At 44.2% G+C, this 21,860-nt stretch overlaps 1 long non-coding RNA gene across 2 annotated transcripts; it reads right to left on the bottom strand.

Moving 5' to 3' along the window:
* Positions 1-9,444: 9,444 nt before the first annotated feature.
* On the bottom strand, positions 9,445-13,335 carry LOC139059572 (uncharacterized). Of its 2 annotated transcripts, none has more exons than XR_011514206.1 (4): positions 13,243-13,335; positions 12,877-13,121; positions 11,195-11,269; positions 9,445-11,126 (listed from the first exon to the last, which is right to left on the bottom strand). It is a non-coding gene; the product is annotated as an uncharacterized lncRNA (long non-coding RNA). The 2 variants fall into 2 exon arrangements; XR_011514207.1 differs by having other exon boundaries at positions 12,941-13,121.
* Between the last annotated feature and the right edge of the window lie 8,525 nt (positions 13,336-21,860).

Raw genomic sequence — 21,860 nt, 5'->3', positions numbered from 1 at the left:
TAAAACCACCATTAATTTCTGGCAAAGTGGTACCTTAGTTGGCCAGGCCATTGCCTGACCAAGTGTGCTGACCAACTAGCTATCCCTAGTTAAGTACAAGGGCATCTCAGTCATTCAAGTGAGTATGGGAAAGAACATTTCAACAATAACTTTGGTTTATTCTCACATAAGAATAAATTATTCTGACAGGGCTGCCTTTGTGGAATTGCTGGATCAAAAATGCACACATGCATGAATCACGTGCATGCATACTTTCATATGAAAAGCTGACATTTCTATTGCGTCATTCTTTCACGCTACAAGTAAATGATATATTTCATTAATGTGGAAAGCTGGGCTAGTTGCTGATTAATCATCATACCTTGCAGCTAGTGTCATAAATTCTTAGGTGTCTTCGCCTTGTCCTTGTCAGTGCACTGCTTCACCTCCAAGATATGATAATCTATTTCATGTTTTGCAAAGGCTAACTATGAAGCTTTCGATGACAGTAGATACAGAACTATCAACTGACAACCCTGACTACCTAAAAGATAGACCATCAGAACACCAACATGATTGGGCAAAAAGGAAGCAGAGCAGTTCCTGACTGCCACCTTTGTTTCCTATACTAGCGAACGTGCCACAAATGTCGGACACGTAAATTGGGCAGCCACAACACAACGGCTCCTGAATTTCACAGGTGCAAACACCTCGCCAAAAATTCTAATGTGTAGTGCGGAAAGACATTTTTATAGTGTATTCTGTATGTATTGGTAGTGCGCTATCAAAGAACTGCGGCGCAAAAAAATCGTGAAGCTATTACGAAATCAGCTATATTTATACATCCTTCACTGCAACCAAGAACGTTATACCAGAAAGGAGTTCCTGCCGTTTACACATATAACCGAAGACAAATTCAAAACCATGCATGTTTAGAGTGTTCAAAAAACAGAGCTATCTTAATAAATTTACAAGTACCACATCGTTAGCCTGCACAATGCCTTGTATTGCAATGGAAATAAGAAAGGAAAAAATTAAAAAATGTAAATACAACACATAAAAATGAGTAAATCATTGCATATTGTCCCAGTTTCTAAGTACTAACACATACAGCTTTAATGGACGACTGCAAACAGCAGACAGAATGAATCACTGATTGGTAGCGCGCACCAAAAGACACGTAGTATGAGCTGAATGAGTACTGATTTGCAGGAACTGTGAGATCACTGTGACCATTGTGAATATGGACAGCAGTTCATGGCAAGAACCACTAATTTGTTAGTCACTGTGCAACGAGTAAAGAATATGTGCTTCTGACATGCAGCTTCTTTGCAGTACAACGTAATAATGAACTTCACTGACAAAAAACTAGAAAGTTGGAAACATCTCACTCGCACGAAGACATTAAACGAAATTCAAGCTAAACAGCTATTGGCTTAATTTTGTGGATGGTTTATTGTACCAGTGCAGTCGGATATGTATGGTACACGTCGAATACATTTTTACTGCAGCAAAAATTTTATGCGATGAAGCCGATAGATTTTGGTGTAAAAGCTAGTTCGTCGCAGCCACTGCAACTGCTGAGAACATATCGTAAAAACTTGATTTGCACACACACACACACACACTTATATATATATATATATGTGTGTGTGTGTGTGTGTGTGTGTGCAAATCAAGTTTTTACGATATGTTCTCAGCAGTTGCAGTGGCTGCGATGAACTATATATATATATATATATATATATATATATATATATATATATATATATACTGGCTGCCTGCGAGACACTGAACATTGCGAAAACATGATGAAGCGCAATGTGTTTACCGGAGTTAAAAATTTTTACGATAGCGCTTCACTGCATAATACTTAATGCTGCTGCAAAGCCCATTTGCAGACAACAATTATGCATTGCAGCGAATAGCTGGGTTTATTAGTTGGCTTTATTGTTGTTCGCGAGCGGTTGTGTAAAGAGGGCGCAAACAGAGAGGAATCCTGAGGGCAAAAAAACGGTTTAAAACACCACACCAGAAACACCTCTGAATGCATGTCGGTACACATATAAGATGGTTCTGTGCTCATACTGTGACCGGAGACGACGTGTACGCACGTGTGTAATTAGGGACTCTTATTATAGTCCCCGTGAGAGTTGAACTGAGCCCCCTTTCAATCTCAGTATGCTTCACAGCAATGCAGTTAGTTTGTATAACTCACCACATAACTTGTCTGTATTGTGGTGAAGATAAAGCAAAAAAACAACCATTAAGAAACACATACAAGACCTTTGCCCACGTGTGTGTGTGTGTGTGTGTGTGTGTGTGTGTGTGTGTGTGTGTGTGTGTGTGTGTGTGTATATATATATATATATATATATATATATATATATATATATATATATATATATATATATATATATATATATTAGCACATATGCTCCTCTGCACTGCATTTTGTACAATTTAGCCCACAAGATGTCTATGTTGCGGTCAAGTTTGCCCCTGTGGGTTGTATTTTGTCCCCAAACAATAATCGTAATTTATGTTGCCCACACTTCCTTTCTTTAATGCTGCGAAGCCGGTACTTCCTAGTCACGAACGGCTTGTGCGTAATCAGCTTGACACAGCAGTCTCAACAGTAAAGTATCGAGCACTGAGTTTTCAAGAAAGGAAATATGCAAGTAAGGCAGATATGACGATTATCGCTGTAGGACAAGACAAGCCCTAAAGGATGTAAACTTTTTTAGAGTGTACTGTGGACTGTCAGTGGCTGTGAAATCTTCAACGTCTAGCTCTTCTCTCTCTTTCAAGATAAAATTTAATTGCATCTAGAGAAGCCCCAGGCTTGGAAAACTATTCTCCATGTTAGACGGCAAGGGACTAAAGAAAGGAAGTGAGCAAAAAAAGAAAAAAAGCACACTGACTTACACTTACATCCGTGCGAAATGCACTATCGCAAAAGTGATTTTCTCATAGTCTTTGTGGAGCACAGCTCACATATATTTTTGGTTGCACCACAAATCGTGTATTGTGTGGCTACTGAATTCCTAAAGACAGCCCTCACTGTTACAAAGCCTCTGCAAATATAAATCAATGGTCCCTGTCCTAGTTAACACAACAGAGGGGTACATGTATGGCATATGCTAGACAAATAATTCTAAATAAATCCCTCTTGAGCACATGGCCGTTAACGAGACCTTTAGCATTTTGAAATGCAAGTTTAGCTCTGAAGTGGTTAAATTGGTGATACAGCCATGGTGCGTCTCGAGGTAGCATTTTCTTGAATCTACTGTGTGTAAAACACACTCATGATTGTTGACAGTTGAATCGTTACAATTGCAATCAGCAGAGAGGCCTAATCTCGGCCTATATAGCTATACATACTAAAGGGCTCAGAGCACATATTCAACATTCCACCATCTTGCTTGAGTACCATCTCGTTTGCTTGAAAGTGGTGAGCTCTCAGGCTACATTTTCAAGAACCATTGTTACTCACTAGCCTCCACTTTCAAAGATGTTTGCACGTGCTGCAACATCACCATTTCTCCTTCGGGGTGAGAGAAAGCTCTATTAGAACTGTTTATGACATCTGGGCCTTCTTTGTAACCCCTGGTAATTAGAGGCATACTTGATCAAGTGCCTTTACAAATTCACTGTCCTTCGTTATTAAATGTGACCACTGTAACTGCAAAAAGACCATTGAACACCTCCCCTGTCAGTCTTTGATATCCAATGTCAGCCCTTTTAGAGTTTACCCACACAACTGGATAGTCGACCTTTCACAGAGGCTAGGATCCTGGGTGCTTGGCCATATTAATGAAGAAAGCTATGCATACATGCTCTTATGACTTTCTAAAATAAACGAATCTGAAAAGATACTTATAGACACAATCTGTCTTTTGTGCGAGTGAACTGTCTCGACTTGCCTCCTTTTTTTCATTTAAACCCTCATACCCTCACCCCCATGCAGGGTAGCCAACTGGATGTACGTCTGGTTAACTTACCCGGCCTTCCTTGTTCCTTTCTTTCTCTCTCAGATGTAAACCCCATGCAGAAAAACCAAAAACCACACAATATCTAGTCAGCCATACCTGTTGAAACTAAGATGTGACATGCTTAAACAATTTCAGACATGTAAATGCACCTAAAATACAAGTACAAAAGAAAGGACAACACACATGTAGCACATGCACTACTGATTCTTGTGCTTTCTTTTAATTGTTCTTGTATCTTATATACATTTACAAGCCTGCAATGCTGAACCAACTCGCCCAACTACCTACATTGCTTAAACCAATTCAATTAATATTTTGGTTAATGTATACCCAAGAATTCGTGCGATGACTGGCAGATTCTTCTCTTGCAGAACTTCATCCGACCAAACACCAGAGAAAAGAGTGATGCTGATACAGACACACAAGTTTTTTTGGCAGTGGAATATGTTAACTGCACAAACTGCTGCAAGCGTTGCATAGCAACATGCATTGAAGCTGGTGAGCAAGTTGAAGTGCATGATCTGCAAATTTTCTGCCAATAATTTGCATTGTCAGACATCTCTGACGAAGGTGCAGAAAGGATTGCTGGCATCTGGACCAGGTTCTTGCTAAGTTCGTAGCAACTGCTATTACACTGGAGGACAAAATAAAGCAACCACTGGGCCACATGAAGTAGTATTCTCGCTTGTTGCTTAATCCAGCAAGGACAGAAAAAGAGTGGAGAATGCTGCCTTCCAAGCTTAATTACAAGCAATGCAAAAGCAACCTTGGAAATCGAATCAACTGCATCATTCTGGGCAGAAATGGGAGAAGTAAAAAGATAGGATGACATGCAAGAGTACAGAAATATCTGTACATTGGCCCAGCACATATTAATTTTATATTATTGCTGCAGCTGAAGGAAGCTATGCTTAAAAAAAAGAGCAGCAGCTGGGCTTGGAGTTTAAAAACTGCATGCCATAATCACAATAATATCAGCTTTTGCCATGACTGGCAGGAGCTATGTCAACGTGTACAAGCATCAATGACCAGCAAATTAAAGTCCGCCAAACAGGAAGTGGACTAAACGAGACATTTGCTTGAGCTTTGGCAAGTGTTATCACCTGGCATTTCTACTTTCATGGCCTCATCAATAAAGTAATACGCATAAGTAATACAATATTGCTTTTGCTGTAATGGACTGTTTATTGTGTATTTGCTTATGTTAGTATACGTTTTTTTGATGTAGTTTTATAGGTGCAACAAAGCACAAAATTTTTTGTTATAGTTTGTATTGAAAGATTTCAATAATGGGGTTGTTACTCTTACATGTTTTTATGCCAACCCAGTAGCCCAAGTTGTATATTAGCTTGTGCCACTAGATGTGTGGATGTGTTATGTTTGTGATGCCATCGTGTTCGCTGCGTTGTCGTCATTCCAGCTTTGTCATGCGACTCTCACGCTACCTGCGTTGGAACCAGATGGCTCACATGAAAAGATTCAGGTGTCTCAGCAGCAGCACACCCACCCGTTGTTGGTCACCTCCATTTGAAATTCAAAAGGAAGTTTCACACGAGTGTTCATTTCGAATCACCGATAGCAATACCTCACCTTGGCATAGCCAACTACCTGTAAAATACTTCACATAACATCAATTTTCACATTGCGTGGGATTTACGCAAGTTTATCTCATAGTTTTCATGTAGAGCCTTTTGGACCTTTATGTGGGGGATAATAAAATGGCTTTTCAAATCTAGCTCCTCTGAAATATATATAATTCGACACCTTGCATGCTAAGCTGCAGCTTCTTAAGTTCGAAACTGGCATCAAGAAAGCCAGGACTGTAAAATGATACTGGGCTGGACAAATCAGTTTCCAAAGATTTATGTTGCGTTCTTGACCTCCTTTCCAGAGTTCCTGTGATAAGTTTGTGTGAAAAGACATTCTCAAAGCTAACATATGTAGAGACCAGGCTGAGAAGCTTTATGTCAAGAATGGCTTAGCTGGCTGATGGTGCCTTTGGTGGAGCAATGAATTGCAATTTTTTTTATGATGTTATGAAGATAAATAACACCATAGCATGCAGACTTATGCTGCAGAAAGAAAGCAGGAAGCGAATGAGTAATTGCAAAGTGATCTGCATATTGTATCCCAGCTGTATTGTGCATGCCACATTACCAGAGAATCCTGCTGACCTTTAATTAACCTTTCCAGCACAACATGTCTTTATCAAGCCATACCTTTACATTGGGTTGATATATGCAGGGATGCCCTTTCACCTTCATGTAAGCTTAGCTCTGTCAACAGCAGATGCACTAAAGCTGAACACTCTTGCTACCTACTTCACATACTGCAACTGAAATGAAGGAAAGACAAGTCTTAACAGTAAACTTTTAAACAGTGCATTTAAATACTTGTGCAACCTTCTTTTTGGAAAGACCATGTGGTGCCTAGAGATGTAACTTGACAAATAAGAAACTGATGTGCTTTTATCTAAAAATAGAATTGATTGATGTTTTGTGGGACAGGGTGCCTGGTGTCTCAATGAGCACACTTTATGGCTGAGAATATTTTTGCCATTGTGTCAGCTTTGAAAACTTGTCAGAATCTTTAATCTTGGTGCATTAGAAAACACCTTGACACAAAATGAATGTAACCCTTGATGTCATTGAAAGAACAGTGCTGAAAACAATTCGATAAATACAGCAGAATGAAATGCAGAGAACTTAGGTGGGAAATAGGTAAGCAATTTACCAACCACATTATCAATGCAAGCAGCTGACACTTAATAAAATAAGAAAGCCCTGGAGCAAGTCTCTGGCTTGCAGTGCAAGACCTGTGCACACTTATGATGATATTGCAGTATTCATGGCAGGGACGGGACCATTCAAGCTTACGCACTGTAACACTCTGTATATCTCTCTGAAATCTTCTTGTACCAACATGTACAAACTGCATGTTGCAAACAACAAAATCATTGCTATTGTCCTACAGACAGTTTCCATGTTTATTGGATTCTCATTTTAACAGCTGACTTTAAGCTTCCATACTGAGAGCTGGACGAGTTAGTGCGTTTTTGAAAGAGTAGAAACAGTGCACAAAGTATGAAGGACAGTGAAAACGCAACAGGAGCACTGACTTGCAACTGAATTTTTTATTCAGGTATACATACAAGAATAATATGCACACACCATGCAATGTGAAAAAAAGCAAGCAAATGAAGTGCAAACTATTAATCATGATTGACATTGCTAGAAAACACAAGCATGAGTGACGTCGTGAGTTAACTGCGACATCATACTAAATCCATGCAAAAAACCATGTTAGAACTTACATGGGCATTATGCGATTCAATGAATTCAACAGTATGCTTATAACCTATGTATTCTAACATTTTACTTGAATAAGGTGCTAAGAAGATCAATCTATATATAGCTACAAATGCCTTAGTCACCAGATTTGAAAAGCGGGAGGACTTTCGTTTGTTTCAGAGATGAAAGAATACCTGTTGTGGGAGAATGCTGAGAAATAACAGCGATACTGAGGAGTCCATTGGGAATAATATAATGTACCAACATGCATTAGGAATTACGTCAGGATCTCCAAATTTATTAAATTTGCAGACATACTTCTATATTTTAACAATATTATTAAGGCATACAAATTTTAAAAAGAAATGCCACTACGTTAGTATTTGCCATAGCAAATGATTTCCTAGGGGTGCATGTACAATGGCACCCAATTGAATATTGTACAACTAAAGCTCTACCACATGTGTTTGACCCCTGTTGATTGCAAGTCGCACAAGCCTGTTCCCTTAGTGAGTGAAACTCAGTGAAAGAAACTTTGCCTTCTTTGTGGAGCAAAGACAGTTGGCAAAAATGAAGCACACAAAGGTAGAGAGGTTTTGGTATAGCCTGCACAGTGAAAGATCCACTCAAGATCCAGGTGCTGTACCGTATCTTCAGAAGATAAAGCATTCATCTAAACACAAGCACAGGGTGTAAATGATCGCACTCCGATGCATGTGATACATAATGACAATCACCACGAAAGCCTATCGCATTACTATTACTTCCACAGGTAATTTTCATGGCTGCTATGGAATGGCTGTCTCGCTGCACCACAATCTATAGCAACTAATACACTGGGCATTTCAAATGGTTCATGAACGCGGGTTGGGCCCTGGCCAGACTGAAGCAGCGGCACTCGAGAGACACTTTTCAACGCCCAGCCTCGTGTGAGTCACTTGACACTCGTCACGGACACTTGCTGACATTGCCTTCAGGCGGGAACAGGCCTTTCTGTTAGATTCACGTTTCACGTCCAGGCTTTCGTTACTAGGCTTCTGCGTGCGTAAGGCAACGCGAAATGTTTGAACGCACTTTGCTCATCGACAAAAGGAGCCCTTACTTTGCACAGCGATTTGGAAATGTGTATGCACCCTACATCGACGTCAATGCCGACGCGCACCACTTCTGCGTTTTCGAGCTCGAGAGCAGTGTGTCGACGTGGTGTCCAAGGACAAATAGGCATCCGACTTTGCCAGAAGGCGTACACACAAGTTAAAGAATCGCTACATACGACACACCCTGCAATATGCATGATCCGTGTCGGCACCATATGCAGTCGGCGCTGTGCTACCACGACTCTTCGAAACCGACAGTCCAAATGAGGCGACATGTCGTGCTGTTTCGTGGATGCAGCACAGTTCGTTCGAAGCTTCTGTAGCTTCGTAACGGCAGCGTTATTCGTACTCGCCGATATTACACAGTGACCCAATATGCAGTCGGCGCTGTGCTACCACGACTCTTCGAAACCAACAGTCCAAATGATGCGACATGTCGTGCTGTTTCGTGGATGCAGCACAGTTCGTTCGAAGCTTCTGTAGCTTCGTAACGGCAACGTTATTCGTACTCGCCGATATTACACAGTGATTTGTACACACCACACAGCCACAAGGAATCGCAACGGTCCTCCCACTGCGTGCACGCGTGTAGGCGCCGACAGTCATTTTCGATTTTAAAACGCTGCACAAAATAAATGTTTTATTTATTTAGGCGTAGTGTATTTAACAACAAAACGATAACGTTAGCATTTCATGTATTTTTTTCTAAGTTTTCTTTTTGTGACGTCATCATGCGTGGCAGCAGCGGACTCCACTTGGGGTCGTCTGCTGCCACGTGCGTGCACCCAGCGCCGGCCTATACTGGCTAGTGTGCAGTCCGCGGCCTCTCGGGTGGCACCATAGAGTTTCTAAATAAATACCTAGAGGGAAATGTGGCGCTAGTGTCTACGGGCATAGAGTTACTATACTGACTCTAGAGGACAAGCTACCCATAGGGCCCATGCATTAAAATCGGGAACCTCAAGAGCGCAGCCATGTTGCTACGCGCCGCGGTTGCCAGCCCCTGAGACGCTTGCTAGACTTGGCGACAGTAGTCAGTTTTAATCCGGCAACCGTAGCAGCGTAGCAGCATGGCGTCTCGCACGGAGGAATGGCGTCTCGCTTGTAGTTTCTTTTGATGTGTGCGTGCAGCCGTGTGTTTGGGCTTTATAAGTTGGTTCTTTAATCTATGTTGCGGGACGGTGTGGGTGCGATCCATGTTGGCCGTACAGGTGGCAGTTATGCAACCGAGGGATGATCCTGTTGAAGTTTCCGGCGGTATGCGGTTTTCAGCGGTCACGCCTGTTGCAGGAGTGTCACTCGACGAGGTTACCATTCTCTATGAGGTTACCTTGAAGCTGTGGTCAGATTCCTCGTTGGCGTTCCGTAATTCTGTTCGCACGGACGCGGTATGCTTCAAAATCCGCTTTCGCGATCTATCGTCGCGACGATAGATCGCGTTTTTTTTTATTATTATAAGTACTGATCCAGCTGTAAGGCGCATGTAACCGACAAACGGAAGTCTCAGGAGAGCACCTGAGATTATAATAAAGCAGGCGGCGCAGGAACTCGAGGGCACCCAAGGGAGAAGTGGGGGGATCAAAGCTCGAAGCAGAACGGTACGTAGGTTGGGGCCGCCGAGTCAGGTGTGTGCCAGGGAGTGTTCGCACGGACAGCTCCCCTGGCACGCGCAGCAGTGCCTCGCAAGGTCGAGGTACTTTAAAGGCACCTGCGCCCATGATCTTTCTTTTGCCTCGGTGCAGTGAACACGATTAACGAGAATAATATGGAGGGCATCCGGTGCAGTCGCGAATGCGTCATGGCATGTAGCTCGCGTCGCCTGGCGTGTGTAGTAGTATCAGAGTTGGTTGTATGAACTTTATGCATAATACGCTTTGTTTCGGTACCTTAACAGAATGGGTCTAGACGGAGTTGGTACATTTTTTTCGTACCGCCCTAATCCTATACCCCCACTACAAACACACACATATCCCCCTTTTTTTTATGTATACATACAATTCCTTGCCATGACGGATCATAGCCTCCTTTATTTTTGAAAAATAGAGGAGGCTATGGACGGATTGACCAGTTCAAGTTGTCAACTTGTCAGTAACTGTCATAGGAATCACTGTAATAAACACAATTCCACAATCGGATTGCTTACTTTCATTTTTTGTTGTGACACTGAGGACTACATAGAACTTTATTGTGCATATGTGAGAGAAGTATGTGGATATCATGAGCTTTAGCCAATGTGCAATACACAGACAAAGCAGCTGCTACAACATGAACTGCATTGAGGGCCACACAACACATACGTAAGTAAATGTGCAAAATATAGGGGGAAGCTTCAAAATATGCTCTGTAGCGCTGCAAAGTATAACATATATTGTATGTGTACAATAAATGTTCAAAAAAACAATGCATCATTGTCCCATTTGCCTTCAAGTTTATTATGAGCATATGTACGACAGGAATCTACTGACACACCTGCAGTCAAGGTGGCTGTTCGAGGTGTGCTGGCTGCCTCAGTGTAAGTAAAAAAAATTGGGTGAATGTCGACACCAGTGTCACTGCTTCTTGCCTCTGACCTGCACGTGCCTCCGCGGCATCTTTGTGCACAAGTGTGCTGGCGTGGCGAGGCGTAGGAGTCATCCGAGAGAAAGAGTATTGTTTAGATGGAGAAGTGGCTGTTCACATTGCCTGTTGCTTTCCCTCAAATGTTTCCTTGGTGACTAGGGTGACACACCCACAGTCAAGGTGGCTGTTCGGGGTGTGCTGGCTGCCTAAACGAAAGAAAAAGAAAGAAATTAGATGAATGTCGAAACCAGTGCTATTGCTTCTTGCCTCTTACCTGCCTTTGCCTCCACGGCCTCTTGGCTTGCGGAGTCTGTATGAGGGAGCTGCTGTGGCTAGGCGTAGGCATTGTCTAAGCATAAAGAAAAGGCCATTCAAATGGGGAATTATGGAAATAAATGCAGTTATGTCTGCTTCTTGCACTCCTCTTGCCTAAATGTTTTCAAACATAGTGTCCAGTACACACCAGCACTTTGACTGCTTTTTGCTTTTACCTGCAGGTGTTGCTGCGAGATCCTTAGTATGGCTGCGTGCAGCATTGTAACACTTAGTGGAGGCATTTGAAGTGGTAGCCAAAAATATAAAGAATCATCCTTGTCTGCATGAATGCTTTTAATTTCTAAATGCAGTGGTAACTATCACTATTAGTGCAAGGCCACCCACATCTATGCGGCAAGTGCCATAGCTCGAAACTGAATTTTTCCTTTTGTGTTAAAGGCGTCTGATATGTCCACATTAGATGTGATGTGTTTGTTTTTATTTATCCCAGTGTGGAGAGAGCATCATTAAATTTGTTTTTTATTTTTGCGTGTCTTGTTTTTTGGTCTATTTCTGAATTTATCAAGCAGCAGCCTCATGACGCTAAAGTGACTTATGTAATGGCAATCAGCTTTTGTTTTGCAGAAAAACAACGCATTTCCTGACCCATAGTTTGACATCCCCTCTCTCGCATAATTTTGCAGAGTATTCTACCTATATTGACTTGCTTGACCTCCACTGAACAGTCTTGCATTTTCAAATACGACTCTTTCCTTAAAATCATTCGACACTTCTCATAATTTCTGTACCTTGGGCTTCTGATACTCTGCATTCACTATTTTTGCTTGTTTCTGACTTGAAATGTCTTCTTTAATTCAGAGCTCAAATTTTACCTTTGGAACACACGGAAGGGCTTGCCATTGCATGTCTGCATAAAATTTGGGAAACATGTTTCATTAAACATTTGCAAAATCCAATTGAAGATTGATGAATGCAGCTTGCAGTGTGATATGACTGAATGAGCCATAAAAGTAACTCATCTCACTTGGTAAATTAAAGCACATATTAGCGTGATGTACAAGATACGTTACACTAACGTGGTGGGTTCTCTTGCTTATACAGCAAAATAATCGGTGTGCGAGAAAAAAATTATTTTTGCATACCCCTTGTACACATTGATTTATGGAAAATGAGCTGGAGCTGTCCACATGATCTACTTATTTTACCTGCGAGTATGATCAACAAAAATGTGTCCCAACTGCTTAGTGGTATTTGAGATTATGTCAGTATTGTATATGTGCCTGTTGTCTATAATAAGTGAATTTTGAAAATGCTCGCAGGGATCTGATGTGCACATCTGCAGTTTATGGATACATGTAAAAGACTCAGCATCAAGTGCAAGTGAACGGTCCCACAGGCCCGGAGTCGATCATGCAAATAGATTCGCTGCACAAATTTGTGACCAGAAAAGATAATCCACATGAAATGGCATGCAAGGAAGTGTTGAAAATATTGCACAGTTAACAAAATGCCTACGCTATTAATATGTGGGTTGATGCACTTGTTATGCAAAACGGAGGTGAGGCGTGCAGACAGGACACAAGAGTAGAGTATTTAGTAAACAACACGAGCGCCGCCCACTTCTCTACTCTTGTGTCCTGTCTGCACGCCTCACATCTGTTTTGCATAATGAATCCTTACCAACTAGCTCAGCTTTCTGTCGTTCTAAGTCTCGATGAAAGAGCTCGATTTCGTAGGCACTCGCCTCTTGATTACTTCGTGGCACAGAAATACTCGGCATCAGGCTGTTTTTCTGCTGTGGCCTTTGTAGAAGCATGACTGTTCAAAGTGCAACAATTAAACAGATTCTTTGAGTTGCTTGTGGCTTCGCCAGTACAATTCCAGTGCGCTGGTCCGCCTGCAGCAATTTCCTACTGAAGGGAAACCTGCAAATAAAATCACCGCTCCGCATGTAGAAAAGTGACGCTTCTCAAACGATTGTGATGCACCACAAGAGCTCCCTACTCGCGTGATATTCTCAACAAGGAGATACATTCGTTTACTTACATGTGGAGGTATATGCCAGAGCACTTCGGGGCTTCGGTGGCACATAAGGCACGAGTGTGCCATCCGATGTCGACGCGCGATCGCATGTCAAACCTAAACTGTACGAAACTACTACGCATCCAAAAAACAGATTCGAAACCGAAATTCGCGTCATCCTTTATTGCATGAATGCGTACATCGTGATTTACACAAGTCACGGACTTAGCGATCGCTTTCTGTAAACTTAATATTAACGCACCACCTTCATAAAGCCATCAAATATGCGTTTTAGATGACAAAGCATGAGGTGACCTGTACTTGTTTTCAGCTCTTTCAATAGTAATTGCGCTGGCCACATTGACCAGTAGCAACAGGGCGGCGCCCTAGAGGTTCCCACTTTTCCGGCCCAGCTTTTCCTCTAGAGTTGTTCTACTAACTCTATGTCTACGGGGGGTTCTCATGAGCGCTGCCTCAATAGGGTAGCCTCAACTTACATGGGAATGATGGGAAGTACAGGCTTCGGATTGACTTCGATCTTTAGACTAGTGGCGTTTGCTTGCAGCGCAGTAAACAAAGCTATACTCAAATATTATCGCGTGAAATCTAATTTTATTTCTGTAATATGTTATATAATGTACAAGACGCTACATAAACTTTGTATGACTTTAAGATGGAAGCATGGTTTACTATGGTTTGTCACCAGGACACACCAGGGTATGCATACTTGTGCGATTCTGTTCCCGATTTAACCCCCCAAAATAATTATTTATTTATTTTTGCAAGAGCAATAACAACCGTGCATGCACTTACATAAAAATGCTCATCAAGTATTTATGGAAATAAAAATGTATTGTGAGAAAGTGTTGCGTCCTTGAGTGGAATGCTACAAGTGTCGTCTGCTACGACGCCTGCTCGCTGCAAACGCGAGTCTTTTCTCGCAGACGACAGGCACTTGCTAACTGTCTCTCGCTCTTTCGAAAGGCTGCGTCGGCTGTCACGATTGCTGCACGCCTTCACATACTTTTAAGCACATCTGCGGCAGTGCTAGCTAGGACGCTAGTGGCCTCCTAAGAAGGGCTCTTGGCGTTCCGCAGACTGCTCCTAACAATGCAGTACTTTATGAATCTCTATCGAGACCTCTTAGCTTAGTCGCTTCACAAAGGTTATCGATGCAAATTGGCCGCCTCAAACAGACGGCAGCTGGCCGAGCCCTTCTACAGCGCCTTCGAAAGAGATCCGAGTCCCGAGCGTACTTGGCCCTTAATACTCTTGGTTACCTGGGTCTTGACGCTAGAGGTCGAATTATGAGGTCGAAACCACCTTGGTCTTTCGCGAGCCTCGATAGTTCGTTGGCAGTTCCTCACGTTCGTGCTAAGCGGAGTTCTCCTTTGGCAGCAACGCGTTCGCTCGTACTGGAACATCTTGAAACGGAATATGCACGTCATCTTCAAATTTTTACTGATGGCTCTGTGGACAAGGTCAGAGGATCTAGTGCAGCTGCTTTTCACATTCCCTCTTTGAACTTTGATTGGTCCGTTCGCTTCACTGCAGTCGTGTCCTCCACAACGGCCGAAAGCGTTGCCATTGAGGCAGCTCTCAAAAAGCTACGGTTTTGTACGCCTCAACCTGTGGTCATTCTTACAGATTCGAAATCCGCCCTTCAAAGGTTAGAGCACGGATTCCCTACTGATGCCTTATCTCTAAGCTCCCTACGTTCGGTGCAAAATCTCAGTGTCAAAGGCTTCTCCATACGATTCCAATGGGTGCCATCACACATAGGTATCATAGGCAACGAGATGGCGGACAGCCTCGCCCATAGAGCGCTGTCTGGGAATCCTTCGAGAAAAGTGCCTCAAGAAGACAGGAGACTCTTCAGAGAAGCGGTGTCGTGCCACTTCAGTTCTTTGTGGAGCTCACCTCACAAGCCATGTGTGATCAAGGGTCTCCAAAGAAACCAAGCAACCTTACTGCTCCGCATTCGCACGGGCTCTGCTCGTACCCCTGCGTGGATGTTTAAGACTGGCCTGGCGTTATCACCATTATGTTCAACGTGTGGTGTGTGTGGTGACATAGAACATTAACTAATGTGCTGTACTGTGTATAACGCGGAAAGGAGGGAGTTATTCGGGTCTCTCAAGAACACAGGACTTCCTCACAGTTCGCTTCAGGACATAGTTTTCCCGCGCGGGAACCGGTTGTGTAGGAAGGCGGTCTCTCGCCTTCTGTTAAATTACCTACAGGACACGGATTTGGCTTCAACATGGTGAACTGAGGAGTGAACATTTGTAATTGGGAGGTCTGTGTCGGATTACGTGATTTAATTATTTTAAGTGTCGCTACGGTGGAGCAATTGCCGGAAACAACTGCAAGGCTAATCCCGCCAGTAGCCTACAACAACTCAACTCAACTATGAGTATGCTTCATCATATTTTATATTGACGTACCGCTTGCGAAGCGTTATGGCGTGGCTTTGCACTTACGCATTTTGTGACACTAGACTACAGCCAGGAAGCAGCAACCTTTCCTACCACAAGTAAGTTTGTGTTCTCAAAGACCTAAAACACTCATTTCAATGAGCCCATAAACGAGCAATGCATAATGAAGTCCTCAATAAAATTTGATTGTCAAGCCACTAGAAATACAACTGTATATGTCTTGTATCAGTAGTGCCTTCTTTTTCCTATTCTGAAGCTTCATAAAGCACGTCACGGTACAGTGCCAACCTAACACACTTAACAAACAAAAGTCCAAACGATCAAAACATATTCTTTCAACGTTTACGATGCCTCCACTTTCTCGTCAGGGCTTCGACGCCACATCGCGACACAAGCATCGTCCCAGTCGCTGGCCCAACGCGCTATTGCCACTCCGAGCAACATAACAAAGGCAGAGAGCTTTGCGTTGCGCTGTCCCACTGCAGGTTATAGACCAGAACACGCTAGTCTCGCACCCAGACTAACCGAACGCATACTCTCGCACCCGGGTTGCCCGGTCGACCGGCGCTATTTTGTACTGGGCTGCCAAAGTGTGTTCGCCGGCGACCAGTAGACATGGCAAGCGCCAGCTCTAGGGCTCCAAAGTGCGGAGATGTGCCCGTTCACACGGATCCAAAGTAGAAGTTATCTGGGCATCATTGCGTCGTGTTTGGATGCCAAAACAACCAGCGGAAAAGGAGCAGGTTGCTTAGCGCTGTTTGCGAAGAGCACAACACACGTAGGGAATCGTGCCGGTGCGGTGTTTTCAGCCTGCGCCGATTTCCATCCGCAACGAAGAATGCCAAGCTGCGCCGCCGGTGGATAGCTGCAGTGAATAGGAAGAACTACCAACCCAGTGAAAATGCACGAGTGAGTATTCGATCTGTGTATATTTTGGTGCCACGTTCAACTTTGCGCCCTACAAACGTAATACGTGTAACACGCAGGTTTGCTCCGAGCACTTTCTGGGCAACAAGCCTACAGAGCAGAATCCCGGCCGTGCCGGTGCTTCGCCTTGGCTATAACAAAAAGGCAAGCCTTTTCGTGTTTTCATTCAGGCAGAGCTCCCGACGGTTAAGCGGAACAGTTGAGTTTGCGGTTAGCGATACTTGCAGCTGGTGCACGGAATGACCATTAAGCGTGAACCCTTGCTGGTGAGTGTTATTGCTAATGAAAGTAAACCGAAGTCTGCTCGTCACGTAGCATGCGTCCACAAAAACGTAAACGACGACTACTCGTCGCCGAAGGTGTTCTTGCAGCGCACCTACCTTTACGAGCTGGTGTTGCAGGTGTCATTCGTAACGAATTCATTTGAGCCTCCTGAGCTCTAAACTGCGTGCGGGCTGTTATGCGGGGCAAAGCGCAAAATATTTCCGTTCATATGGCGAGGAAAATAAGGTGCTTAATTATTCTTGTATTTTGTAACAAAATCTTGATCGTTCTCACTAGTTTTTTTTTTACTGTTTTCTTTTCTAAGGGAGCGCCAACAATCCGATGGCCTCGCACAAGCGAAACAGGTCTGGTACCAGGTAGCTGCAGTTGGTGGGGCTAATTTCTTGGAATGCAGGTGCGGTTGTTGTCTTGTACCAAAGGGGTCCTGATGATGCAGCTTTAAGTAGGGATGGTAATTTTACGCGCCCTGTCATGGTTTGTGCAACTGTACAACACCTGCATCTGTCATGCTCGCCATGCTTTACGGGCTTTGACTGCACATGTAGTTGAACATTATAACTACTGTAGTACCTCATTTTCCAATGAGTGCAGGTTTAGCATCATATGCTGCTTGTTCGAGTGCTCTAGGCTTTTGTTCTGAATGTTGTACTCTTAAGTGGTTGCACGATACAATTGGCCTGGTGTATTTTCTATTTCATTTTGAGAGGACTTTATATCTTCGCAACAGTGATGGCATGGGAAAGAACTACAGCCCTTCTTACTATAACATCTATTTTGTCTTCAATGTGCAGGTGGTGAAGGGCAGGCGTCTGCTAACCAGGCAGTCAAACGACCTCGCCAGTTGGTTGCCAAACGCGGCCAACCCAGTAGAGACCATGACAAACAAGACCAAACTGAAAGTGCAGATGACAGTGTTCTGCGTGCTTTAATAATATATGGCACCAACACAGTGCTGTAAATTCCTTCACAGGTTACGTGCCAAAAAGCTCACAAGTGTTCTAGCATACAGCGCGCGGTTTGTACAAACGTAATAGCGTACCTACACGATGTATTCGCTTCTGCAGTCTGCACAGCACTCAGTGTGGCCATTGCGGACTTGCATGAGGTCTTGAAGTTTGATTGAATCCAGACAGCGAAAATGACAGGCTAGAAAAAACGCGAAACACGCCTTCCGCCCAGCAAAAAAGCCCAAGTTTCGCTTACGCGCCGGGTCGCATCTCCCGGCGTGGCAGCCCAGGCCTGCTACTTCGCGGCGCTTGGGATAGATGGCGCGACCGGCGCTCATCAATATGGCGGCGCTCTTTGAATTCACGGTGTTCTGGTGTATAGTGCCTAGAACATAGAGTTTCTCACTACATTACCTAGAGGGAAATCTGGCGCTGCTGCGCTGTGGTATGTGGTAAACAGTCTTGGATTTTGTGGCGGATGGACGTGCGTTTCGGGGCTCCGTGGCGACGACGAAATCATAAGTTTTTGTGCATGCTTTGAGCTTGCTTCTGTTTTTATTTGCTGTTTTTTTGTATTTAAATAGTAATTGGGCGTGCGGACGCTCCTGTGTCGAGGCTTCAGCGACTTCGTTCGTGGCTAGGTGGTCTTTTTTTCTTCTTGTTGGCTGATGTTTTTGAAGAGTTTTGTTTTGCATGGAGCGGGGGCGCAAATTTTGAATTCGTGGTAAGCGTGGTAAACGTGCCGGCTTTGTCTGGGTCTGGCGGTTTCCCTCGTTGGGCCTGGGTACTAGGCGGGACCTGTTTGATAGGCCTATGTAACTATCTCAGCTAGCTCTTCGAAGTGATTTGGCGGACGTGCTCGTTGAGCCTGAGGAAGTAGGCCTAGCGATGAAACCAAACAAAGGGAAGGCCGCGGGGGATGCGGAGCGAGTGCAGTGCGACGAGTGCCTGCGCTGGTGCTCCCTCGACGCTCGAGACCAGTTTCCAGAGCTTAGCAGACGCGGAGGAGTCTAGCTTTACGTGCAGGCTGTGCGAAAAGGTCAGGGAAGCAGTCCAAAAACTGGAAGGAAATTGGACAGCCAAGTTCGAGGAGCTGAAAGCAGACCTGAAGGAGGAGCGGGAGAGGCGGTTAGCTTTGAAGGCGAAAGTCGCCGATTTGGTCAAGGTGGAAGCGGTGCAGGCCGCGCAATTAGTAAGAACCGTGGCCGAGCTTGGAGAAGAGAAGGATAGGAGAGCAGAACTGCATAGGCGTCTCGATGCGCTTGAGACGCGCGCAGCGGAGAATGATGGGTCGGGACACCAAGTCGGGGGCAAAAGCACGGAAAGTAGGGTAGACCCTACATGCGAAGTCGGGGGCAGGGGGGCAGAGCAAGCGGTAGTCAGCTCGCCGCCGGTGAATCGGCGTAGTTATAGCGAAGCAGCGCAACACGCCCCGCGGGAGGCGACGCTGCAGCCACAGGGGCGCCAGCGAGCGCGAGGAGAGGAGGGGAACAAGCTAACCCCAAGGAATGAGCTCATAGCCAATGATAAGCACAACCTGGAAGTTAGGAGAGAGGGAAAGAATGCCCTAGTACTTATCGGTGGTGATTCAAATATGAGGAGGTGCAAAAGAGCTATAATGGAGCGTGCAAAGGGTGATAAGCGGGTAGCAGTCGGGACGTTCCCAGGCAGGACAATGGACGCAGTACTGAAAGAAACAAAAAGCGAGCTTTCTGAGAATGTTGCAGAGCGCAATTTGGTAGTGGTAGCGGCGGGGCTAAATGATGTGTTGTATGGTGAAGCTGCAAAAGTAGTGGAAAGATTAGCGGAGGGACTTGACGATTTAAGGGCGATAGCACAGCAAGTCCAGATCGTGGTATGCACAGTGCCGGAGGTGCAAGGAAGGAACGGAGCAATTGCCAAGGACGTTGTGGCTGTAAATTGTGAAATAAGAAAGCTAAGCCAGGAGAAAGGATTTGAAGTGGCAGACATAAACAGAGAAGTGCATAGAGCAGGCTTTGGCGGAGGCTTTACACGAGATGGCATCCACTTTAATGGAAGGCTAGGAGCCGAGATCGGCTGGCGCCTGGCCGGTCGGGCAGTAGCTTTTTTAGGGGGTCCACTGCGCCTCAGGGCGTAGGGGTAGGTAGAAACAGTGTAGAAAGTTCAACAATAGAGACTGACGCCAATAAAATGGCCACTAGGAGGTCCAGGAAGAAAACTACAAATAAATTTAGCACCAGGATCAGGTACATAAACATGAAAGGCGGTAGAAAGAGAACGAGGTGGTTAGAAATAGAACAGCAGTTAAAGGACGAAGAAGTAGGTGTATACGCGCTATGCGAAACACACCTCAGGGATCTAGAAGACCCACCGCTGATTGAAGGCTACGTCTGGGAAGGGAGCAATAGAACAACAACGGAGAGGAAGGGAGGAGGAGTAGGTATGCTCATACACCAAGGAACAAATTGGCAAAGAATAAAGTTAACTTGCAAAGAACATGTCTGGGTATCAGGTACAATTGCCGGTAAAAAGGCATGGCTAGGAGTAGTTTATTTAGGGACAGGGGACAAATACAGGCAAGAGAACAAAGATCTAGTGAAGTGTCTCGATGACGATATAAAGCAGTTTGGAGAAGGTGCCGATATTTGTCTGCTGGGTGACATGAATGGCCACATCGAGGATCTGGATGGATACACAGATTGTAATGGGAAGTTGATGCTAGACTTCTGTGAACGACACAACCTAGTTATAGCAAATAGAGAAACTAAGTGTGAGGGACAAATCACGTGGGAGTCCCGTAACAGACAAACGACCATTGAATACTGCTTAATGTCGCAGGGATTGTATAGCAAGCTAGCAATAATGGAAATAGACGAAGAGGGGAAGTACAGCCTCGGAAGTGATCATAAACGTATTAGTCTACAGTTGGGAGCCCTACTCAAAAGAGAAATACGGGGAAGCCAAAAAGAGTACGCAAAATTAAATGATGCGCAAATAGCGCAAATAGCGGCTGGCATAGAGGAAGCAATAAAGAAAAATCCCATGGAGAGGTGGGATTATAATCAGAACTACTCATTAATACAAAAATAAAAGAGGTAAAAGGAGTAAACCGCTGGAGAGGGAAGGGGAAGCCACGAAGTTAATTAGAGAGGCCATCGAACAACGACGGTGGGCATCTCGGGAACACAGAGAAGCAAAGAGGGCGCAGTTATCTGAAGAGGAAATAGGCCAAAAATGGGAATATTATCGACAAAAGAAACAACAAGTGCAGGTCCTCGTCCAGGCAAAAATAAAGCAGTCCTCTGATCGCTGGCTGGCTGAAGTTCGCGATGCAACTAAAGGGGGGTCAAGAAAATTCTGGAACCATATAAGCTGGCTGGGTAAAGCTAATCACAGAAAAGAGGAACAGATTCACGATACCGAAGGAAATTGTTTAGAGGGAGATGACGCTGTGAACTACATTGGTTGAGTTATAGCAGAGTCATTTAGGAAAGACGATAGGGTAATCGCCCCAAATGAGGGAGCAACACAGGATAGCATAATAGAAAACAGCTTAGAACTGACCAATCTTAACTGGAAAAAGGCGGAAGCAAATGTTCCAAAATGCACGTCCGCGGGGATAGACGAAATTCCAATCAAGTTAATTAATGAACTTGGCCCAAGAAGCAAGGAAACGCTGATAAAAGCATTGGAGGCAGTCATAACGAATAAGCAAATTCCGCACACCTGGAAACAGAGTAAAATGAATTTGATTTATAAAGGGAGAGGTGATAAGAAGAACATAAAATCTTTCCGACCAATTACGATAACATCGGTTATATATAGGCTGGCGATGCAGGCGGTGAAATTAAAAATGCAGTCATGGGTAGAAAGTAATGGAATACTTGGAGAACTTCAGAACGGGTTCAGAAGTGGTAGGCGCTTAGATAACAGCCTGTTCGTGCTTACCCAATGCATAGAAATAGCTAAGGCGGAAAATAGACCTCTGTATTTAGCCTTCCTGGACATAAGTGGTGCGTACGACAATGTGAACAGGGAACTCCTGTGGAACATATTAAAAGCT

This window comes from Dermacentor albipictus, chromosome 4, assembly GCF_038994185.2.
Source record: "Dermacentor albipictus isolate Rhodes 1998 colony chromosome 4, USDA_Dalb.pri_finalv2, whole genome shotgun sequence".
NCBI lineage: Eukaryota > Metazoa > Arthropoda > Arachnida > Ixodida > Ixodidae > Dermacentor > Dermacentor albipictus.
The sequence above is the reverse complement of the archived record's forward strand: the minus strand, read 5'-3'. Positions and strand labels throughout refer to the sequence as shown.